Below are 18,087 nucleotides of genomic sequence, written 5' to 3'. Positions count from 1 at the left end.
AGTTGTAGGGTTTAGGGGTGCAGAGTTTGGTAGGGCCGAATTTGGGGGTGCAGGATCTGGGGTGCAGGGTTTGGGAAGACAGGATCGGGGGTGGAGGATTTGGGGGTGCAGGACTGAGGGGCAGGGTTTTGGTGCAGGGCTTGGGGTCAGGATCTGGGGTGCAGGTTTGGGAAGAGTATTTTGGGGTGCAGGATTTTGGGTGCCGTGTCTGCGGGGCAGGTTTGGGGTGATCACTGCTGATCCGCACACACTCGCTCTCTCTGTCCCCATTGTCCCCAATGCCCCCTTACCTGTCTCACCTCCCTCTCCAGCTCCGCTCCCACCCCCCCAATCCCCCTCAGCGGGGCCAGCCCGGGGTGCAGCTCCTGCAACGGCTCCTCCTCTGCATTCATTAACAATTAACACCCTCAGCAGCGCTAATTAACACCCCCCCCACCCCCCCGTATCCCCGCTGCCCCCTAATTACCCCCTAATTCGCGCTAATCACCCCTAATTCCCCCTCATTACTCACCCAGCAGCCCCTCGATGTCCGCAGCCACCATCTTGCCCCGCCGGGAGGGCCACAAACCACCTCAAAATTGACCCAAAATAGCGCTTTTTCAACCCAAAACCCTCCCGCTGAGGCTCCCCGAGCTGTGTCCCCAAAGCCCCCGCTGTTGTCACCTCGGGAAAAGCGCGAAAAAAGCGGCCCCGGGGGTCCCCGCGCTTCGCTTCGCGCTCTGAGGGAAAGCGCGGGAAAACGAGCGGAGACGGAAAGAGCCGAGCGGAGCCGAATGTGCCCGAGCGGAGCCGAATGGGCCCGAGCGGAGCCGAACGGCGCCCGAGTCCCGGCCGGGGCCGAACGCACCCGAAGGGACCCGAAGTCTTCCCGAAGGGGTCCGAGTGGAGCCGAACGCACCCGAAGGGACCCGAACCCACCCGAGTGGACCCGAACCCACCCGAAGGGACCTGAACCCACCCGAGTGGACCCGAACCCACCCGAAGGGACCCGAACCCACCCGAAGGGGCCCGAACCCACCCGAAGGAGCCCGAACCCACCCGAGTGGACCCGCACCCACCCGAAGGGGCCCGAAGTCTCCCCGAAGGGACCCGAACCCACCCGAAAGTGCCCCAAAAGGCGCCAAACTCCCAAATCCCCCCCTTTTTACCCCAAAACCCGTGTTCCGCTCCCCCCCCGGCCCCTCCTCTTCCTCCCCCCCCCACTTTCTGCCCCTTTTCCCGCCTCACGATCGTTTCCCGCCGCGGCGGCGGCTGCGAGCGAGGCCACGCCCCCTTCCTCAGGCGGCGGCCAATGGGAAGGGGGGGGGTGCGTGGCCACGCCCACTGTGCGTGGCGTGCGCGGAGGCGGCTCCGAGAGGAGCCGAAGATACACGAAGGGAGCCGAAGGGACCCGAGGGGACCCGAACGCACCCGAAGGGACCCGAACGCACCCGAAGGGACCCGAGTGGGGCCCGAACGCACCCGAGGGGACCCGAAGGCACCCGAAGGGACCCGAACGCACCCGAAGGGACCCGAGTGGGACCCGAACGCACCCGAAGGGACCCGAGGGGACCCGAACACACCCGAAGGGACCCGAAGGGACCCGAGTGGGGCCCGAACTCACCCGAAGGGACCCGAGGGGACCCGAACGCACTTAGGGGGCTCCATGAGTCACTTATGGGTCACTATGGGGCACTCCTGGGTCCCTAAGGGGGAAATTATGGGGGTCTATGGGGAGTTCAGGAGGGACCCAGGAGTACCCCAAGGGACCCAGGAGTACCCCAAAGGACCCAGGAGTTCAGGAGGGACCCAGGAGTGCCCCAAAGGACCCAGGAGTGCCCCAAAGGACCCAGGAGTACCCAAATGTGTTGTGTTTTGTTTTTTCTCTCTTGTTTATGTCCTCTTTTACCTGAAATGGGACAATGGGGGCAATGGGGGGCAATGGGAGTCAATGGGGACAATGGGGATCAATGGGGGGCAATGGGGGCAATGGGGATCAATGGGGGGCAATGGGGATCAATGGGGATCAATGGGGGGCAATGGGGGGCAATGGGGATCAATGAGTCAACGGGGTCAATGGGGGTCAATGGGAGTCAATGGGGTCAATGGGGTCAATGGGTCAATGGGATCAATGGGGGTCAATGGGGTCAATGGGAGTCAATGGGGTCAATGGGTCAATGGGATCAATGGGGGTCAATGGGGTCAATGGGGATCAATGGGTCAATGGGGGTCAATGGGAGTCAGCGGGGTCAATGGGGTCAATGGGATCAATGGGGGTCAATAGGGTCAATGGGGTCAATGGGGATCAATGGGTCAATGGGAGTCAATGGGGTCAATGAGGTCAATGGGGATCAATGGGTCAATGGGGTCAATGGGTCAATGGGAGTCAATGGGGTCAATGGGTCAATGGGATGAATGGGGGTCAATGGGGTCAATGGGGATCAATGGGTCAATGGGGGTCAATGGGGGTCAATGGGGCAATGGGGTCAATGGGGCAATGGGAGTCAATGGGGTCAATGGGTCAATGGGGATCAATGGGTCAATGGGGATCAATGGGGTCAATGGGGGTCAATGGGGGTCAATGGGGGTCAATGGGTCAATGGGGTCAATGGGTCAATGGGAGTCAATGGGGTCAATGGGTCAATGGGATCAATGGGGGTCAATGGGGTCAATGGGTATCAATGGGGGTCAATGGGGTCAATGGGGTCAATGGGGATCAATGGGGGGCAATGGGGGGCAATGAGTCAATGGGGTCAATGGGGGTCAATGGGAGTCAATGGGTCAATGGGGTCAATTGGATCAATGGGGTCAATGGGAGTCAATGGGGGTCAATGGGGTCAATGGGTCAATGGGATCAATGGGGGTCAATGGGGTCAATGGGGATCAATGGGTCAATGGGGGTCAATGGGAGTCAGCGGGGTCAATGGGGTCAATGGGGATCAATGGGGTCAATGGGATCAATGGGGGTCAATGGGGCAATGGGGTCAATGGGGTCAATGGGTCAATAAGGATCAATGGGTCAATGGGAGTCAATGGGGTCAATGGGGGTCAATGGGGTCAATGGGGATCAATGGGGTCAATGGGGATCAATGGGTCAATGGGAGTCAATGGGGTCAATGGGTCAATGGGATCAATGGGATCAATGGGGGTCAATGGGGTCAATGGGGATCAATGGGTCAATGGGGATCAATGGGGCAATGGGGGTCAATGGGGCAATGGGGGTCAATGGGGCAATGGGGTCAATGGGGTCAATGGGAGTCAATGGGGTCAATGGGTCAATGGGGATCAATGGGTCAATGGGAGTCAATGGGGTCAATGGGGTCAATGGGGATCAATGGGAGTCAATGGGGTCAATGGGTCAATGGGATCAATGGGGGTCAATGGGGTCAATGGGGGTCAATGGGGGTCAACGGGGTCAATGGGGTCAATGGGGATCAATGGGTCAATGGGGTCAATGGGTCAATGGGGATCAATAGGGGGCAATGGGGTCAATGGGGGTCAATGGGGATCAATGGGTCAATGGGGTCAATGGGGTCAATGGGGATCAATGGGGGTCAATGGGGGTCAATGGGGGTCAATGGGGGTCAATGGGGGTCAATGGGTCCCAGGGTCACATTCCCGCTGTCCCTGTCCCCGCTGTCCCAGGTTGTCCCAGGGCTCAGTGCTCACTCCTCATTGGTTCCTGGCCTTTTGCATTCATTAATATTCGGTTAATTATTCATTAAGGTTTTCTTGCCATAGTTGAGCCCAGCAGGAACCCCCGGGGTCCTAAAACCCTCCCTCTCTATGGGTCCCTATGGAGCTCTATGGGGCTCCTTGGATCTCTATGGGGTCCTATGGGTCTCTATAGGTCCCTATGGGGTTCCATGGGGCTCTGTGGTTTCCTATGGGCCTCTATGGGCCTCTATGGGTCCCTATGGGTCCTTATGGGTCTTAATGGGTCTCTATGGGGCTCCTTGGGTGTCTGTGGGTCCCTATGGGGCTCTTTGGGGCTCTATGGGTCCCTATGGGGCTCCTTGATGCTCTATGGGTCTCTATGGAACCCCCAGGGTCCTAAAACCCTCCCTCTCTATGGGTCCCTATGGGTCTCTATGGGTCCCTATGGAGCTCTATGGGGTTCCATGGGGCTCTGTGGCTCCCTATGGGTCTCTATGGGTCCCTATGGGTCTCTATGGGGTTCCATGGGGCTCTGTGGCTCCCTATGGGCCTCTATGGGTCCCTATGGGGTCCTATGGAGCTCTATGGGTCTCTATGGGTCCCTATGGGTCTCTACAGGCTCTACGGTCCCTATGGGTCTCTAGGATCGCTATGGGGTTCCTTGGGTCCCTATGGGTCTCTGTGGGTCCCAATGGGGCTCTGTGGGTCCCTATGGAACCCCCGGGGTCCTAAAACCCTCCCTCTCTATGGGTCCCTGTGGGTCTCTATGGGTCCCTATGGAGCTCTATGGGTCCCTATGGGGTTCCATGGGGCTCTGTGGTTTCCTATGGGCCTCTATGGGGCTCTATGGGTCCCTATGGGTGTCTATGGGTCCTTATGGGGCTCCTTGATGCTCTATGGGTCTCTATGGAACCCCCAGGGTCCTAAAACCCTCCCTCTCTATGGGTCCCTTTGGGTCTCTATGGGTCCCTATGGGTCTCTATGGGTCCCTATGGGTCTCTACAGGCTCTACGGTCCGTATGGGTCTCTATGGGGTTCCATGGGGCTCTGTGGCTCCCTATGGGCCTCTATGGTCTCTATGGGTCCCTATGGGGTCCTATGGAGGTGGGTGCTTTTTTCCAACCAAAGTGATTAATGAGTTTTTAGGGTTTATCCCAAATGATGGGAACCCCCGGTTCCTTCCTTCCTTCCCTCCCTCCTTCCTTCCCTCCCTCCTTCCTTCCCTCCCTCCTTCCTCCCTCCCTCCTTCCCTCCCTCCTTCCTTCCCTCCTTCCTTCCTTCCTTCCCTCCTTCCTTCCCTCCTTCCCTCCTTCCCTCCTTCCTTCCCTCCCTCCTTCCTTCCCTCCTTCCTTCCCTCCTTCCTTCCTTCCCTCCTTCCTTCCTTCCTTCCCTCCTTCCTTCCTTCCCTCCTTCCTTCCTTCCCTCCTTCCTTCCTTCCTTCCCTCCTTCCTTCCTTCCTTCCCTCCTTCCTTCCTTCCCTCCTTCCTTCCCTCCCTCCTTCCTTCCCTCCCTCCTTCCTTCCCTCCTTCCTTCCTTCCCTCCTTCCTTCCTTCCCTCCTTCCTTCCTTCCCTCCTTCCTTCCTTCCCTCCTTCCTTCCCTCCTTCCCTCCTTCCCTCCCTCCTTCCTTCCTTCCCTCCTTCCTTCCCTCCTTCCTTCCTTCCTTCCCTCCTTCCTTCCTTCCCTCCTTCCCTCCTTCCTTCCCTCCTTCCTTCCCTCCTTCCTTCCCTCCTTCCTTCCTTCCCTCCTTCCTTCCCTCCTTCCCTCCTTCCTTCCCTCCTTCCTTCCCTCCTTCCTTCCCTCCTTCCTTCCCTCCTTCCTTCCTTCCCTCCTTCCTTCCTTCCCTCCTTCCTTCCTTCCCTCCTTCCTTCCTTCCTTCCTTCCCTCCTTCCTTCCTTTTTGGAGCTCACCACCTCTTTTGGATGAAGCTGGAGCGGCGCGTGGCTCCAGGCCTTTCATGGAAGCTCCAGCAGCTGCGGATGGGCCTGGGATGCTGGGCAGGAAGATGATGAAGATGATGAAGATGATGAAGATGATTGTCCTGGTTTTGTTAAAAAACAAGTTTCTCTTTTAGCGAATTTTTGCCTGTCAGCTAAAGCCTTCATATTAGCTGCATTTTCCTGGAGAACCCGACACATGTTTTGGTTAAACCTAGCAATGGAATGCAAACTTATTGATAAGCACGGATGGACATCTCGCGAGAGGGGCAACGAGAAACCGGTGATCGAGAGACTGACCAACGGTGAATAACATTCCATTCACGTGAATACTTCATATAAAAGTGGGAGATCACGAGGATCTCGTCCCTTTTTGTCTCTTTCCCTTTTTTCCTCATGGCCGACATCAGGAGAGGACCTTGCTGGTCGTCCCTGCGAACGGAGGCCAGTGAGAGACTGAATCCAGCTCCGGTTGGCTGCAGAGTCTGATCCAGGACTTTGGGTGCTGGCTCTGCAGTTGCTCAGACTTACAAGATGGGTTTTGTATATTTGTATCATTTTCTCTGTTCTCATCAGTAGCATCAGTAAAACATCTTGAACTTTTCCAGCTCTCTCCCCTCTGTGCTTCTTCCCCTCCCGATCGCCTGTCCTGAGTGGGAAGGGGGGAGAGGGAGGGGAAAAAGGGGGAAGTTGGGGGGAGAGGAGGTTGACAACACATCTGCCAGGGTTTGATTGTCACCCCGCAATCCTAACCCTCGACAGATAATTGGCGCCCAACGTGGGGCAAAAGGAGAACGGGGTAAATTTGGAGATTTTTGGCTTTTCTACTGCTCTGACGTACCTTTCAATTTTCTTGGCACGGTGCCAGCTCATAGAGTTGTGATACTCGTGCGTCTGTTTGCTTCGGATATTATTTAGTGGTATTAAGGCAAAGTGAATTACATTGATTTAAAGATGTTATGGCAAAAGTTGTATCAGTTATTTTCTACATTGTGCTCGCTGATCCCATATCTGTGTTGGTGTTTCTTTCTGAATCGAAGTATTCATTATATAACAACAAGAAACTGGACAGCGGTCATGATGATTCTGTGTGGTTTGGCACTGGTTTATTTCATTATACTGCAGCCGCTAATGAATTTCTACTCGCTTCTGCTTTACCTTGAAAAACCTCCAGGAGAGATTAAAGAGCAGAATGGCTCTATATTTGCTAATTGGTCAAGCGAATCTTTAGAAAGGCTGACTAACAATACTTTTGTGATTTCGCTGGGACAGTTTGCAAATGTTTTAGAGAACTTTGAATACCCTTGGAGCTTTGATAGAACTGTGATGGTGTTATCTGGTTTGCTGAATGTGTGTCAGTTTGTGTTACTGTTAAGAGAAATGAGGTTCAATAGGAGGTTTGCGTCTCTTCTTAGTCCTGAGATTTGCGGTGCGTCTTCGGAAGCTTTAGCAAAAAGCACTCCTGGCCGCTCGAGAAAAGGCAAAACAGCCAAAGCTGCCACTGCAGCCACTGCCCCCCAACCGCGGCTTCGCAGGCTGAAGCTCCAGCTCCTCCGCATTGCTCCTCTGCCAAGGGCGCTGCAGATAACGTTACTTCTCCAGCCTCAAAGGCTGACAAGGCAGCCCCCCCGCCTTCACACACTGGGCACTGTTGCTGCTGTAACCACAGCAATCACTGTGACAGTCATTCAGACTCTGGAAATGAATCAGATGATGGTGAACCCATATCAGCATCAGTTGCTGGTTGTAAGAAAGTCACTAGAAAGACCACCCGTGCAGCAGGTGATGGCACAGGGCCAACATCAACCCAAGAGGCATCATCATCAGGGCAGGGAGGAGATGAAGTGACCACCACTCGGTCCTTTTCTCCAGGTGAGCTGAGAGACCTGCGAAAAGACTTCAGTCGTCGTGAAGGTGAGAATATTTTAACCTGGCTGCTGCGATGCTGGGACAATGGGGCAGAAACAATTGAATTGGAAGGTGGTGAAGCCAGGCAGCTGGGATCTCTGTCAAAAGATTCCACCATTGATAGGGCAATTTCAAGAGAGTCTAATGCCGCTACTCTCTGGACCCGACTCCTGCAGCTATGAAAGTCAGATTTCCCTACAAGGAAGATTGTATATCCACGTTAGGGAAATGGAATACTATGGAGAGAGGTATCCAGTTCCTGAGAGAATGAGCTGTGCGAGAGATCATCTATCTAGGACCAAACAGCCAAGAGGGGACAGACCCAGATAGAATCAATTGTACAAAATCTATGTGGCGCAGATTTGTACAAAGTGCACCACCTGCATATGCTAAGTCATTGGCAGGAATGGTCTGGTCAGCTAGAGGTGCACAAGAAATTAATGAAGTGATTGAGCAGCTCCGGTACTTTGAGGACAGCCTTGCTGGTTCTCTACGGGCTTGTGTCTCCGCTGTGGAGAAACTGTGTGAAAAATCTGATGACCGGTTTGAAAAGCTGCTGCAAGAAATCCAAGAGCTCAGAGCAGACTCGTACCGTTCACGACCTGCACAAACCTATGTTTCAGCTGTTAGGAGAAGGCGTTTCCAATCTCGAGAGAGGGCAGAGGCAGCCCACAAAAAGAGGTTCACTGTGGTTCTTCCTACATGAGCAGGGAGAAAACATGAACAAGTGGCATGGAAGGCCGACCTCAGAACTTCAGGAACGAGTACGTGAGATAAAAGGAAAAACTCCTAGGAAGGTGGCTGCTCCAGTTTACAAAAGGAGCAGAAGAGATTCTGATGCTCTTGAAGGAACCTCTAATCCACACCCAGAGACTGTGCAAAACAGGAATTAGAGGTGCCCTGCCTCCAACCAGGTGGAGGAAAGGGATAACAGAGTTTATTGGACTGTACAAATACTATGGCCTGGTACAACACAACCCCAGGAGTACAAAGCTTTAGTGGACACTGGTGCTCAGTGCACAATAATTCCTTCTAATTATAAAGGAACGCAATCCATCAATATTGTTGGAGTGACTGGGGGATCCCAGGAACTGACTGTTGTAGAGACTGAAATGAGCCTAACTGGAAAGAACTGGCAAAAGCATCCCATTGTGACTGGTCCAGATGCTCCGTGCATCCTTGGCATAGACCACCTCAGGAGAGGGTATTTTAAGGACCCAAAAGGGTATAGGTGGGCATTTGGTACAGCAGCTGTGGACACTGAGAAAATTGAACAGCTGTCTGATTTGCCGGGTCTTTCAGATGACCCTTCTGTTGTAGGACTGCTGAGGGTTGACGATCAGCAGGTGCCAACTGCTACCACGACGGTGCATCGCCGGCAATATCGCACCAATCGAGACTCTTGGATTCCTATCCAGAAGCCGATCCGTCAATTGGAAAGCCAGGGTGTGATCAGTAAGACCCGCTCACCTTTTAACAGCCCAGTCTGGCCAGTGCGTTAGTCTGGTGACGAGTGGAGACCAACTGTAGGCTATCGTGGCCTGAATGAAGTTACAGCACACTGAGTGCTGCTGTGCCTGACATGCTAGAACTGCAATTTGAACTGGAGTCAAAGGCAGTGAAGTGCGATGCTACAATTGACATTGCTCATGCATTTTTCTCTATTCCTGCAGCAGCAGAGTGCAGGCCGCAGTTTGCTTTCACCTGGAGGGGCATCCAGTACACATGGAATCGCTTGCCCCAGGGGTGGAAACACAGTCCTACCATCTGCCATGGGCTGATCCAGACCACGCTGGAGCAAGGTGAAGCTCCAGAACACTTGCAGTATATTGATGACATCATCGTATGGGGCGACACAGCGAAAGAAGTCTTCGAGAAAGGTGAGAGAATAATTCATATTCTTTTGGATGCTGGTTTTGCCATAAAACGGAGCAAGGTCAAGGGACCTGCACGGGAGATCCAGTTTTTAGGAATAAAATGGCAAGATGGCCGTCGTCAGATCCCAATGGATGTGATCAACAAAATTGCAGCAATGTCTCCACCTACTAATAAAAAGGAGACACAGACTTTCTTGGGCGTTGCAGGTTTTTGGAGAATGCACATTCCTGACTACAGCCACATTGTGAGCCTCTCTATCGAGTGACTCGTAAAAAGAACCAATTTGAGTGGGGCCCTGAACAACGCCAAGCCTTTGAACAAATGAAGCGTGAGATAACTCATGCGGTGGCCCTTGGACCAGTTCGAACTGGACTAGATGTTAAAAATGTGCTCTACACCGCAGCCGGAGATAATGGACTTACCTGGAGCCTCTGGCAGAAAGCACCAGGAGAAACCCGAGGTCGACCCTTAGGTTTTTGGAGTCGAGGATACAAAGGATCTGAGGCCAACTGTACTGCAACTGAAAAGGAGAGACTGGCAGCATATGAAGGAGTTGGAGCTGCTTCAGAAGTGATGGGCACTGAAGCACAGCTCCTCCTGCACCTCGACTGCCGGTGCTGAGCTGGGTGTGCAAAGGGACGGTTCCCTCTCCACATCATCGCACCAAAGTTACATGGAGTAAATGGATTGCACTGATCACGCAATGAGCTCGAATTGGGAGTCCCAACCGTCCAGGGATATTAGAAGTGATTACAGACTGGCCAGAAAGCAAAGACTTTGGGATGTCTGCAGATGAGGAGGAAGTAAAACGTGCTGAAGAAGCACCACCATATAATCCGCTTTCAGAGACTGATAAGCAGTGTGCACTGTTCACAGGTGGATCCTGTCGTCTGTAGGAAAACATCGACGGTGAAAGCTGCTGTGTGGAGTCCCACACGACAAGTTACAGAAGCCACTGAAGGACAAGGTGAATCCAGTCAGTTTGCAGCAGTGAAAGCCATCCAGCTGGCTTTGGACATTGCTGAACGAGAGAAGTGGCCAATGCTTTGTCTCTATACTGACTCATGGATGGGAGCAAATGCCTTGTGGGGGTGGCTACGGCAATGGAAGAAAAGTAACTGGCAGCGCAGAGGTGAAACCATTGGGAACCACGCTGTGGGAAGACATTGCTGCTCGGCTGGAGAGCCTGCCTGGGGAAGTTGGTCATGTAGATGCTCATGTGCCTAAAAGTCGAGCCACCGAGGAACATCGAAACAACCAACAAGCGGATCAAGCTGCTAAGATTAAAGTAGCTGAGGTGGACTTGGGCTGGCAACATAAAGGTGAACTTTTCCTAGCTCGGTGGGCCCATGGTGCTTCAGGGCATCAAGGTAGAGATGCAACATGAAAATGGGCTCGTGATCGAGGGGTGGATTTAACTATGGACACTGTTTCACAGGTTATTCATGAATGTGAAACTTGCACCGAAATCAAACAAGCGAAACGGTTAAAGCCTGTATGGTATGGGGGGCGATGGTTAAAGTATAAGTATGGAGAAGCTTGGCAGATTGATTATATTACACTTCCACAAACACGTCAAGGTAAGCGTTATGTACTTACAATGGTGGAAGCAACCACTGGATGGTTGGAAACATCTGCCGTACCTCCTGCTACAGCCCGAAATACCATCTTGGGCCTTGAGAAGCAAGTCCTTTGGTGGCCGGGTACGCCAGAAAGAATTGAATCAGACTATGGTACTCATTTCAAAAACAGTATTATAGACAATTGGGCCAAAGAACATGGTATTGAGTGGGTGTATCATATTCCATATCATGCACCAGCCTCTGGGAAAACTGAAAGGTGCAATGGTTTGTTAAAAACTACACTAAAGGCACTTGGTGGTGGAGCCTTTAAAAACTGGGATTCACATTTAGCAAAAGCCACTTGGTTGGTCAACACCAGGGGATCAACCAATCGAGCCGGGCCTGCCCAATCAGAAATTCTATGGACTGTGGAAGGAGATAAAGTCCCTGTAGTACACATGGAAAATATGTTAGGAAAGGCAGTCTGGGTTCCTCCTGCATCGGGCACAGGCAAACCTATTCGTGGGATTGTTTTTGCCCAGGGACCTGGCAGCACCTGGTGGGTGATGCTGAAGGATGGAGAAGTTCGGTGTGCACCTCAAGGGGATTTGATTTTAGGTGAAAATGTGCAATGCTGAACTGTACGATGTGAATTGCCGCACTAACAATGTTTAATAAGTGTCTTTCAGATCAAGACAATGGTGATGAAACCAGCGCTGGCTTCTTCGAGTGGCGCCCGACACCTTCTTGGAAGTTGGTGTCCTTAACCCACCACCAGGGGTCATGAGATGCACTTGGACCATTTTCCCTGCCCTGGGAGACTGTGGTGACAAAATGAACTTAATGAACTTTTCAAAGGATGGTCCACTGATTAATTACTCCTGTGTATATATGTACATATGTATATATATATAGTAGTAGTGATTAATTAGATTGTATTGATAGATTGTATTGATAAGGTTTAAGTATTCAGTGAATGTCATATGATAAGGGGTGGAATGTCCTGGTTTTGTTAAAAACAAGTTTCTCTTTTAGTGAATTTGCCTGTCAGCTCAAGCCTTCATGTCAGCTGCATTTTCCTGGAGAACCAGACACATGTTTTGGTTAAACCCAGCAAGGGAATGCAAACTTATTGACAAGCACGGATGGACATCTCGCGAGAGGGGCAACGAGAAACTGGTGATCGAGAGACTGACCAACAGTGAATAACATTCCATTCACGTGAATACTTCATATAAAAGTGGGAGATCACGAGGATCTCGCCCCTTTTCCCTTTCTCCCTTTTCTCCTCATGGCCGACATCAGGAGAGGACCTTGCTGGTCGTCCCTGCGAACTGAGGCCAGTGAGAGACTGAATCCAGCTCCGGTTGGCTGCAGAGTCTGATCCAGGACTTTGGGTGCTGGCTCTGCAGTTGCTCAGACTTACAAGATGGGTTTTGTATATTTGTATCATTTTCTCTGTTCTTATCAGTAGCATCAGTAAAACATCTTGAACTTTTCCAGCTCTCTCCCCTCTGTGCTTCTTCCCCTCCCGATCGCCTGTGCTGAGTGGGAAGGGGGGAGAGGGAGGGGCAGAAGGGGGAATTGGGGGGGGGAGAGGAGGTTGACAACACATCTGCCAGGGTTTGATTGTCACCCCGCAATCTTAACCCTCGACAGGGACAAACGGGGACCCAGGATGTCACAATGGGCCCTGGGGACAAAGGGCGGTCGCCAGGATATCACAATGGGCTCTGGTGACAATGGGGTCCCCAGGATGTCACAATGGGCCCTGGGGACAAGTTGGGGTCCCCTGAATTTCACAATGGGCCCTGGGGACAAAGAGGGCTCCCCAGCATATCACAATGGGCCCTGGGGACAATGGGGGGTCCTGGGACGTCACAATGGGCCCTGGGGACAAGGGGGGGTCCCCAGGATGTCACAATGGGCCCTGGGGACAAAGAGAGTCCCCAGCATGTCACAATGGGCCCTGGGGACAAAGGGGGTCCCCACAGTATCAGAATGGGCCCTGGGGACAAAGGGGGGTCCCCTGAATGTCACAATGGGCCCTGGGGACAATGGGGGGTCCTGGGATGTCTCAATGAGCCCTGCGGACAAGGGTGGTACCCACGGTGTCACAATGGGCCCTGGGCACAAGGGGGGGTCCCCATAGTGTCACAATGGGTCCTGGGGACAATGGGGGGTCCTGGGACATCACAATGGGCCCTGGGGACAAGGGGGGGTCCCCAGGATGTCACAATAGGCCCTGGGGAAAAAGAGGGGTCCCCTGAATGTCACAATGGGCCCTGGGGACAAGGGGGTGCAGAGGATGTCACAATGGGCCCTGGGGACAATGGGGGGTCCTGGGATGTCACAATGGGCCCTGGGGACAATGGGAGTCCCCAGGGTGTCACAATGGGCCTTGGGAACAAGGGGGTCCCCCAGATATCACAATGGGCCCCGGGGACAATGTAAGGTCCTGGGCTGTCACAATGGACCCTGAGGACAAGGGGGGTCCCCAGGATGTCACAATGAAGTCTTGGGACAAAGGGGGTCCCCAGGATGTCACAATGGGCCCTGGGGACAAAGCGGGGGTCCTGGAATCTCACAATGGGCCCCAGTGACAAAGGGGGTCCCTATGGTGCCACAATGGGCCCTGGGGACAAAGGGGGTCCCCTGGATGTCACAATGGGCTCTGGGGACAAGGAGGGTCCCCAGGATGTCACAATGGGCCCTGGGGACAAAGGGGGTCCCCACGGTATCAGAATAGGCCCTGGGGACAAGGGGGGTCCCCTGAATGTCACAATGGGCCCTGGGGACAATGGGGGGTCCTGGGATGTCACAATGAGCCCTGCAGACAAGGGTGGTACCCACAGTGTCACAATGGACCCTGGGGACAAGGGGGTGCCGAGGATGTCACAATGGGCCCTGGGGACAATGGGGGGTCCTGGGACCGCACAATGGGCCCTGAGGACAATGGTGGGTCCCCTGAATGTCAAAATGGGCCCTGGGGACAAAGGGGGGTCCGCAGGATGTCACAATGGGCACTGGGGACAAAGGGGGGGTCCCCAGGATGTCACAATGGGCCCTGGGGACAATGTGGGGTCCTGGGATTTCACAATGGGCCCCACTGACAAAGGGGGTCCCCTGAATGTCACAATGGGTCCTGGGGACAATGGGGGGTCCTGGGACGTCACAATGGGCCCTGGGGACAAGGGGGGGTCCCCAGGATGTCACAATGGGCCCTGGGGACAAAGAGGGGTCCCCTGAATGTCACAATGGGCCCTGGGGACAGGGGGGTGCAGTGGATGTCACAATGGGCCCTGGGGACAATGGGGGGCATCCAGGATGTCAGAATGAGTCATGAGGACAAGGGGGGGTCCCCATGGTGTCACAATGGGTCCCCAGTGACAAGGAGGGGTCCCCATGGTGTCACAATAGGCCCTGGGGACAAAGTGGGGTCCAAGAATGTCACAATGGGCCCTGGGGACAAAAGGGGTTGCCATAGTGCCACAATGGGCCCTGGGGTCAAAGGGGGTCCCCATGGTGCTACAATGGGCCCTGGGGACAAAGGGGGGTCCTGGGATGTCACAATGAGCCCTGGGGACAAAGGGGGTGTCCCCATGGTGCCACAACGGGCCCTGGGAGGAAGGGGATGGCCAGGATGTCACAATGGGTCCTGGGGAAAATGGGGGGTGCCCAGGATGTCACAATGGACCCTGAGGACAAGCGGGGGTCTCCATGGTGTCACAATGGGCCCCAGTGACAAAGGGGGTCCCCTGAATGTCACAATAGGTCGTGGGGCCAATAGGGGGTCCTGGGACGTCACAATGGGCCCTGGGGACAAGGAGGGATCCCCAGGATGTCACAATGGGCCCTGGGGACAATGGGGGGTCCTGGGACGTCACAATGGGCCCTGGGGACAAGGGGGGGTCCCCAGGATGTCACAATGGGCCCTGGGGACAAAGAGGGGTCCCCTGAATGTCACAATGGGCCCTGAGGACAAGGGGGGGTCCCCAGGATGTCACAATGGGCCCTGGGGACAAAGAGGGGTCCCCTGAATGTCACAATGGGCCCTGGGGACAAGGGTGGTACCCACGGTGTCACAATGGTCACTGGGACAAGGGGGGGTCCCTATAGTGTCACAATGGGTCCTGGGGACAAGTGGGGTCCCCTGAAAGTCACAATGGGCCCTGGGGACAATGTGGGGTCCTGGGATGTCACAATGGGCCCCAGTGACAAACGGGGGCCCCTGAATGTCACAATGGGCCCTGGGGACAATGGGGGGTCCTGGGACGTCACAATGGGCCCTGGGGACAAGGAGGGATCCCCAGGATGTCACAATGGGCCCTGGGGACAATGGCGGGTCCTGGGACGTCACAATGGGCCCCAGTGACAAGGAGGGGTCCCCAGGACGTCACAATGGGCCCTGGGGACAAAGAGGGGTCCCCTGAATGTCACAATGGGCCCTGGGCACAAGGGGGTGCCGAGGATGTCACAATGGGCCCTGAGGACAATGGTGGGTCCCCTGAATGTCACAATGGGCCCTGGGGACAAAGGGGGGTCCGCAGGATGTCACAATGGGCACTGGGGACAAAGGGGGGCGTCCCCATGGTGTCACAATGGGCCCAAGTGACAAGGAGGGTCCCCACGGTGCCACGATGGGTCCTGGGGACAAGGGCGTCCCCCAGATGTCACAATGGGCCCTGGGGACAATGGGAGTCCCCAAGGTGTCAGAACGAGCCCTGGGGACAAAGTGGAATCCTGGAATGTCACAATGGCCCCCAGTGACAAAGGGGTTCCCCATGGTGTCACAATGGGCCGTGGGGACAAAACGGGTCCCCAGGATTTCACAATAGCACTGGGGACAAAGGGGGGTCATGGGATGTCACAATGGGCTCCAGTGACAAAGAGGGTCCTCATGGTGCCACAATGGGCCCTGGGGACAAAGGGGGTCCCCTGGATGTCACAATGGGCCCTGGGGACAAGGAGGGTCCCCAGCATGTCACAATGGGCCCTGGGGACAAAGGGGGTCCCCACGGTATCAGTATGGGCCCTGGGGACAAAGGGGGGTCCTGGGACGTCACAATGGGCCCTGGGGACAAGGGGGGGTCCTGGGACGTCACAATGGGCCCTGGGGACAAGGGGGTGCAGAGGATGTCACAATGGGCCCTGGGGACAATGTCGGGTCCTGGGACGTCACAATGGGCCCTGGGGACAAGGGGGGGTCCCCAGGATGTCACAATGGGCCCTGGGGACAATGTGGGGTCCTGGGATTTCACAATGGGCCCCACTGACAAAGGGGGTCCCCTGAATGTCACAATGGGTCCTGGGGACAATGGGGGGTCCTGGGACGTCACAATGGGCCCTGGGGACAAGGGGGGGTCCCCAGGATGTCACAATGGGCCCTGGGGACAAAGAGGGGTCCCCTGAATGTCACAATGGGCCCTGGGGACAGGGGGGTGCAGTGGATGTCACAATGGGCCCTGGGGACAATGGGGGGCATCCAGGATGTCAGAATGAGTCATGAGGACAAGGGGGGGTCCCCATGGTGTCACAATGGGTCCCCAGTGACAAGGAGGGGTCCCCATGGTGTCACAATAGGCCCTGGGGACAAAGTGGGGTCCAAGAATGTCACAATGGGCCCTGGGGACAAAAGGGGTTGCCATAGTGCCACAATGGGCCCTGGGGTCAAAGGGGGTCCCCATGGTGCTACAATGGGCCCTGGGGACAAAGGGGGGTCCTGGGATGTCAAAATGAGCCCTGGGGACAAAGGGGGTGTCCCCATGGTGCCACAACGGGCCCTGGGAGGAAGGGGATGGCCAGGATGTCACAATGGGTCCTGGGGAAAATGGGGGGTGCCCAGGATGTCACAATGGACCCTGAGTACAAGCGGGGGTCTCCATGGTGTCACAATGGGCCCCAGTGACAAAGGGGGTCCCCTGAATGTCACAATAGGTCGTGGGGACAATAGGGGGTCCTGGGACGTCACAATGGGCCCTGGGGACAAGGAGGGATCCCCAGGATGTCACAATGGGCCCTGGGGACAATGGGGGGTCCTGGGACGTCACAATGGGCCCTGGGGACAAGGGGGGGTCCCCAGGATGTCACAATGGGCCCTGGGGACAAAGAGGGGTCCCCTGAATGTCACAATGGGCCCTGGGGACAAGGGGGTGCAGAGGATGTCACGATGGGCCCTGGAGACAATGGGGGGTCCTGGGACATCACAATGGGCCCTGGGGACAAGGAGGGATCCCCAGGATGTCACAATGGGCCCTGGGGACAATGGGGGGTCCTGGGACGTCACAATGGTCCTTGGGGACAAGGGGGGGTCCCCAAGATGTCACAATGGGCCCTGGGGACAAGGGCGTGCCGAGGATGTCACAATGGGCCCTGGGGACAATGGGGGGTCCTGGGATGTCACAATGGGCCCTGGGGACAAGGTGGGGTCCCCAGGATGTCACAATGGGCCTTGGGAACAAGGGGGTCCCCCAGATATCACAATGGGCCCTGGGGACAATGTAAGGTCCTGGGCTGTCACAATGGACCCTGAGGACAAGGGGGGACCCCAGGATGTCACAATGAAATCTTGGGACAAAGGGGGTCCCCAGGATGTCACAATGGGCCCTGGGGACAAGGGAGATCCCCATGGTGTCACAATAAGCCCTGGGGACAAAGGGTGGTCCTGGGACATTTCAATGGGCCCTGGGGACAAAGGGGGGACCCCAGGATGTCACAATGGGCCCTGGGGACAAAGCGGGGTCCCCATGGTGTCACAATGGGCCCTGGGGACAAGGGGGTCCCCCAGATATCGCAATGGGCCCTAGGGACAAAGTAAGGTCCTGGGCTGTCACAATGGACCCTGAGGACAAGGGGGGTCCCCCAGATGTCACAATGGGCCCTGGGGACCAGGGGGGGTCCTGGGATGTCACAATGGGCCCCAGTGACAAAGAGGGTCCTCATGGTGCCACAATGGGCCCCAGTGACAAAGGGGGTCCCCTGGATGTCACAATGGGCTCTGGGGACAATGGGGGGTCCTGGGACGTCACAATGGGCCCTGGGGACAAGGGGGGGTCCCCAGGACGTCACAATGGGCCCTGGGGACAAAGAGGGGTCCCCTGAATGTCACAATGGGCCCTGGGGACAATGGGGGGTCCTGGGATGTCACAATGGGCCCTGGGGACAAAGG

General features: G+C 55.4%; 1 long non-coding RNA gene across 5 annotated transcripts in view; it reads right to left on the bottom strand.

The window, feature by feature from the left end:
- Window positions 1-510: 510 nt before the first annotated feature.
- Window positions 511-18,087, bottom strand: part of LOC139825935 (uncharacterized) — a 64,436-nt gene continuing 46,859 nt past the window's right edge. For 2 of the 5 annotated variants that reach the window (XR_011736094.1, XR_011736090.1), the window contains 3 exons: window positions 5,545-5,675; window positions 1,604-1,685; window positions 511-571 (listed from right to left, as the gene is read on the bottom strand). This is a non-coding gene — a long non-coding RNA (uncharacterized lncRNA). The other 3 variants (XR_011736091.1, XR_011736093.1, XR_011736092.1) reach the window with 3 other exon arrangements.

This window comes from Patagioenas fasciata, chromosome 31 (genome assembly GCF_037038585.1).
Source record: "Patagioenas fasciata isolate bPatFas1 chromosome 31, bPatFas1.hap1, whole genome shotgun sequence".
Taxonomy (NCBI): domain Eukaryota; kingdom Metazoa; phylum Chordata; class Aves; order Columbiformes; family Columbidae; genus Patagioenas; species Patagioenas fasciata.
Note: the sequence above shows the minus strand (reverse complement) of the source record. Positions and strands in the feature narration are given on the sequence as shown.